The sequence below is a fragment of the Echinops telfairi genome, unplaced genomic scaffold, assembly GCF_000313985.2.
Source record: "Echinops telfairi isolate 266 unplaced genomic scaffold, ASM31398v2 ScPeMD7_6080;HRSCAF=6971, whole genome shotgun sequence".
Classification (NCBI taxonomy): Eukaryota; Metazoa; Chordata; class Mammalia; order Afrosoricida; family Tenrecidae; genus Echinops; species Echinops telfairi.
In genome coordinates, this window is record NW_022109980.1 from 3,796,407 (window position 1) to 3,803,039 (window position 6,633).

Here is a 6,633-nt window from a genome sequence, read left to right on the forward strand (position 1 = left end):
TGGCTAAGCACTTGGCTCCTAGCCCAAAGGTGTCCCTTTCAAACACACCTGCTGCTCTGTGGGAGAAAGATGTGGTAGTGTGCTTTTATAAAAATGTACAGTGTTGGAAACTTGTTGGAAGCAGTTCTACTCTTTACCACAGGGTCACCCAGCAGTTGGAATCGACTTGAAACAAGGGATTAGGTATGCATTTCAAGCTTCAAGTCTGGGCACTAGGTTTGCAGGAAGGAGAGCTGGTTGAGCAGTGGTTACTTGGGCTGCTAACTGCAAGGTTTCATCCTGGTGTGCCTCAGGTTGCTATGAGTCAGAACTGACTCACGGCCCCAAGCACAATAAGCTCCCATGATGTGACCCAATACAACGTAAGCAACTCCATGATAGGATCTTCAGTGAGCAGTCAAGCAGTTGTAAGATTAGAGTGGAGTGCAACCTCCTTATGTCACAGGCCTGCTTTGATCGAGTTTTTCTTAGTGGTATAGTCTATTTCCTATAAAAACAGAAGACACTGGAGAAAAAGCTTGTTTAGTTCTTTCTGGGTCTGGAGTTCATTAGCCTCTAGTTCTTAGGACTTGAGCCAACAGCCTGCCATCTTGCCTTCCCACCCTGGTAGTCTTCACTTATCTGATCTGCTGACCTCAGATTCATTCGCCTCTGCAGTCACCAGTCTATTGGCTTCCTGCCAATCTTGGGTTCATCAACTCCCACAGTTATGTGACTAAGGAGAAGTCTTCAGTCTGACATCTGATCCATGGACTTGGCACCTGCCTAATGCTTGGACTTGACCAATCTGACAACTGTGTGCGCTATTGTCTTGATATAAATTTCTTTCTCCTGTCTACTTAGAGAATTGAAAATTATGGTTTTAGTTCTCTAGAGAACCCAGACCAAAATACTAGGTATTTTCTTCTTTTAGATCTTATTATAAGTGGAATTGTTTCCTTAATTCCCTTTTCAAAATACTCACTATTGACATAGAAATCCAACTGATTTTTGTGTGTTGACCTTATACCCGGTCACTTTGCTGAATTCATTTATTAACTCTAGGTGAGCTTTCTTGTAGATTCAGTAGGGCTCTCTCTATATAGGTTTATATCATTTGCAAAAAGATAATTTTACTTCTTTCTTCCTGATTTAGACACTCGACCTTTCCTTCTCTTTTTCTTTTCTTAATTGTTCTGTGTAGGACTTTCAGTACAATATTGAATAGTTAGTAATGCTGAGAGCAGACATCTTAGTCTTAATTTTAGTTTTCCATTGAGTATAATGTTAGCTGTGAATTTTTCATAAATTCACTTATTGTATTTGAGTACTGACTCAATCTCTTGATTTATTATTGAACTGCTGAGATTTTCTATTTCCCCCTTGAATTTATGTGTTTCTAGGTATTTATCCATTTTATCTAGGTTATCTCATTTAGTGTTCATCACATTTTCTTTTTATTAGCAAGAAAATAAAATATCATTATGCAATTGTCTCCAACACTGACAGACAAATCTATTAGATATTCAAAACTATGAAATGCTTTACAAATTTGCATGACAACTTTATGCAGGGGCCACATTGATCTCTGTATCATTCCAATGTTTAGTGTAGGGGCAGCTAAAGTGATAACCATAGTATTTGTTTATTATACTGTTTCATTTCCGTAAGATCAGGTGTCATATCCTTACTTTTCTTTCTGATATGGAACCCTAATCCTGCGACACTGTCATACAGTTCCTCATGTTGTGGTGACCCCCAACCATAAAATTATTTTTGTTGCTACTTAATCACTGTCATTTTGCTACTGTTATGAATTGGGCGACCCCTGTGAAAGGGTTGTACGACCACCAAAAGGGTCACGACCCACAGGTTGATAACCGCTGCATTAGAGGGACGGTTGGTGTTAGCATGGATTTGGACAGAGTAGCGAGACATGTCAAATGTCAGCCTTGTTTCACTTGGCCTTGGGCTGGTGTGGAGTTGGATTTTCTTTCCCTCTCCTGAAGTCGGAGGAGGTCAGACGTGGCCCTTATGCTATTTTCTTCACCCACTGGTTGTTCAGCATGTGGTGTTTCATTTCTACACATTTGTATCTTCCAGTTTCCCTTCTGTTATTCTTTTTCAGTTTCCTTCCATTCTGGTCAGAGAAGAGACTTGGTATTATTTTAATGTTTTCATAGATATTGGTGTTTGCACTTTGCATTACCTATGCTTTATCCTGAGGAATGATCTATTGTGCTGTCACTGAGTAGAGTGTACTAATCATTTCTGGAAAGTGGAAGAGAAAGATAATAGACTTTTTCATGAACTCTTGACATAAACCCTCTCATATGCATGTCTGTTAGATATAGTTGGATTATGGCATTATTAAAACTATCCATTTCTTTACTGAACTTCTTTATACATGCACTAGCCACTATTGAAAGTGGTGTGTTGAAGTCTCCAAGTCTAATTGTAGAACTATCTATTCCTCTGATTAATTCTGTCACTGTTTGTTTTCTACATTTTGGGATTCTGATGCCAGAACTCACTGCCATGAGTCCGTTCTGACTCATGGTGACCCTACAAGACAGTGTAGAAATGTCCCTGTGGGTGTCTGAGACTGAAACTCTTTGTGGGAGTAAAAACCCTCATCTTTCTCCCACAGAGCAGGCAGTGGTTTCAAACTGTTATATCGTCTTAATCAATTGATCCTTTTGTAGTGATACACTGTCATTCTTTGTCTCTTATGACTGATTTGACTTAAAGTTCATTTTGGATGATATTAAAATCACCACCCTCGTCCTCTTCTGGCTATGATTTGTGAGGAATATTTTCCCATCCTTTCACTTCCAACCGACTTGGATCTAAAACGAGTCTATTATAAACCTATACAATTGAATCATGTTTTAAAATTTTTATTCTGCCACTCTGTCTTTTGGTTGGAGCATTTAATCTATTTGTATTCAGTAAATACAGTAATTGCCTATAAGAAAGGATGTAACTTCTGCTATGTTGATGTTTGTGTGTGTATATTATGCCCTTTTGTCCTTTATTCCTTCCAATAATGTCAAAATTTTTGTTTAGTTGTATTGAAACATTTTTATTCCCTTCTCCTTTCATGTATATTTGAAGATACATGACATTTAATATCATACATTTATAATAATCTGCTTGAAATTGAGTTGGAGTTGGATTTTCCTTCCCAACAGTTACAAAAACTCTATTGCTATATGAATTCTGTTTCCCACCTATTATATCTACATATATCATGTGCCTGTAACATAAATTTATACTTATTTTTGTGATTTATCATTCTTAAACATGAGAGACATAACAATTAGACTTACCAACCCCCCCAAAATCCCTTAAAATTGCCCCTTCTTGCCCAAGACAGTACTTTTTTTTTTTAAACATTTTATTAGGGGCTCATACAACTGTCATCCCAATCCATACACACATCAATTGTGCAAAGCGCACCCATACATCATTTCTCAAAACATTTTCTCTCCACTCAAACCCCCGACACCAGGTCCCCACCCTTCCCCTCCCTCCCCCGCAAGACAGTACTCTTAATGGGAATCTTTTTTTCTACATGTGGCTTTGAGTTACTATCTAGTATCCTTTTTGTTATTTCTGAAGGACTCCCTTTAGTATTTCTTCTAGAGCAGGTATTTTGATCACAAACTCCTTTAGCTTTTCTTTATCTGGAAATGTCTTAACTTTGCCTTCAGTCTTGAAATACAGCTTTGCCAGATATTGTATTCTTGGTAGACAGTTCTTTTCTTTGAACCCTTAAATATGTCATTTTATTGCTTTCTGGCTACCAAGGTTTCTGAGAAGAGATGTGCTTCTGTCCTGCTGCACTTAGGATTCTCTTTTGATCTTCAATTTTGGAGAGCTTGATAGGTCTTTGGTGTGGATCATTTGGGGGTTATCCTACTTGGGGTTTGCTGAACTTCTTCAATTTACTGATTCATATAATTTCTCACATTTGGAAAATCTTCTGTCATTCTTTAAATATGGTTTTTGTCCCCTTCTCTTTCCCATTTTCTTCTGAGAGTCTCATGATGGGCATGTTGGTTCATTTGATGCTTTCCACATTCCTATTAAGTTATACTAAGCACTCTTTAGCCTTCTCTCTTGGTGCTCTTAAGTTTACATAATTTCATCATTGTGAATGAGGGAGTGTGCAAAGCGGAGACCCAGAGCCCATCTGTAGGCAACTGGACATTCCCTTACAGACATTCCCTTACAGGGAAGAGATGAGACAGTCAGGGTGCAGTATAGCACCGATAAAATATACAACTCTCCTCTAGTTCTTAAATGCTTCTTCCCCCTACCCCCAGTCTTATGATCCCAATTCTACCTTACAAATCTGGCTATACCAGAGGATGCACATGGGTACACAGGGATGGAAACACAGGGAATCCAGGACAGAGAAACCCCTCAGGACCAATAATGAGAGTAGTGATACCAGGAGGGGAAGGGGTAGGTGGGGGACAAAGGGAGAACTGATCACAATGATCTACATATAAGCCCCTCTCAGAGGGACAGGCAACAGAGAAGTGGGTGAAGGGAGACATTGGACAGTATAAGACATGAAAAAATAATAATCATTTATAAATTATCAAGGGTTCGTGAGGGAGGGAGGGTGGGGGAGGGAAGGGAAAAAATGAGCTGATACAAAGGGCTCAAGTAGAAAGAAAATGTTTTGAGAATGATGATGGCAACAAATGCACCAAAGTGCTTGACACAATGGATGGATATATGGATTGTGATAAAAGTTGTATGGAGTCCCCAATAAAATGATTAAAATTAAAAAGATTCCATAATTTCAATTACCTTTTCCACCAGTTTGTGGATTTTTCTTTCTTCAGATAACTCAAATCTGCTGTGAAATCCTCTCAATGAGTTTTTTTGTGTTTCCATTATATGTTTCCATTCCAGTATTTCTGTTGGGTTTATTTGTATAGTGTCTATCTCTTTATATCCTCATTTTATTCTTGCTTCATTTTCCTGATTTCCTTCAGTTCTTTGAGCTCCTTTAATATTGTACTAAAGTCTTCCAATCTGTTCAGTATCTAGGTTTCCATAGAGACAAATTCTCTCCCTCTGCCTTGTTCTTTTGAATGGGCTATCATTTCCAGTTCCTTTGTGTGCTTTGTTATTTTTTAAATTGAAACCCAGGACATTTAAATATTACAGTGTATTTGCTTTCTCAATCTCCTGTGTACAAGACACTTTGGAAAGTGCTAATTCCTGCAACAGATTCGTAGGTGAGGAGAGTCTTCAGATTTTGCCCCTTGTTCTCTCCCTCAGCCCCGTGGCTCTCTGCTGAAAGCCGATTCAGGGTTCAGTCCTTCAGCAGCTCCCACACTGATTAGAAAACACACACTGATCAACGTGTCCTGAGCTAGTCACAACCTCTGCCCTTGTTCATCTCTCCCTCCTCCATTCTGTGAGGCTATGATTCAGGTCAGACTGAGGTCCCAGTCCTTCAGGTCTTACCCAAACTGTCCAGAACATACACCCCGAAGACTCGACCAGGAACACAGGTGCTATTTCCTTCACAGCCAGAGGTCTGGGACTTTCTTAATGCAGAAGAGAGCTGTAGGTCAGCTGGAGTGTGGGCTACATCTCCATAGAAGTCATCTTTCTGCCATGCCGAGAGAAAGAAGGATAGGGGTGTGGGGGGAGTAAGAGAAGAGATTTTCCTACAATTATAAATTGCCCTTACCTCATTGCTGACATCAGAGAACACAAGAAAAATGTTTACTTATGTTTCATTGACTATGCAAAGGCATTCAACTGTGTGGATCATAATAAACTGTGGATCACCTTGATAAAAGTGGGAATTCCGGAACACTTCATTGTGCTCACTCAGAACTTGTACTTGAATCAAGAAGCAGTTGTGTGAACAGAACAAGGGAGTATTGCATCGTTTAAAATCAGGAAAGTTGTGCATCAGGATTGTATCTCCTCACCATATTTATTCAATCTGTACGCTGAGCAAGTCATCAGAGAAGCTGGATTATATGAAGAAGAGTGTGGCATCAGGAAGGCTTATTAAAATATCTTATATGATGCCACTCTGCTTGTTTAAGCACTTGCTAATGAAGATAGGATTGCAGCCTTCAGTATGAATTACAACTCATTATAATGAAAACTCAGATCCTCACAACTGGACCAATAGGTAACATCATGATAAACCAAGAAGAGTTCGAAGTTGTCCAGGATTTGGTCTTGCTTGCATCCACAATCAACGATCATGAAAGCCAGCCGTCAAGAGATCAAAAGACTCATTGCATTCAGTACATCTGACACACAAGATCTCTTTAAAGTGTTGAAAAGCAAGGATGCTACTCTGAGGATCAAGGTACGCCTGACCCAAGCCATGTTGTTTTCAATTGCCTCATATGCATGAGAAAGTTCGATATTGAATAAGGAAGACCAAAGAAAAATCAACGCATTTAAACGATGGTATTGATGAAGAATATTGAAAGTTCCATTGACTGCCAAAAGAACAAACAAATATGTCTTGGAAAAAATATATATATTTAATCGTTTTATTAGGGGTTCATACAACTCTCATCACAATACATACATACATCAGTTGTGTAAAGCACATTTGTACATTCATTGCCCTCATCATTCTCAAAACATTTGCTC

The 6,633-nt window shown here is 38.9% G+C and overlaps 1 non-coding gene and 1 pseudogene across 1 annotated transcript; both read right to left on the minus strand.

Moving 5' to 3' along the window:
* LOC101649865 overlaps positions 1 to 6,633 on the minus strand; it is a 73,746-nt pseudogene that overhangs the window by 50,915 nt on the left and 16,198 nt on the right.
* LOC115871580 lies at positions 1,508 to 1,613 on the minus strand. The gene has a single exon (XR_004047365.1). It is a non-coding gene; the product is annotated as a U6 spliceosomal RNA (small nuclear RNA).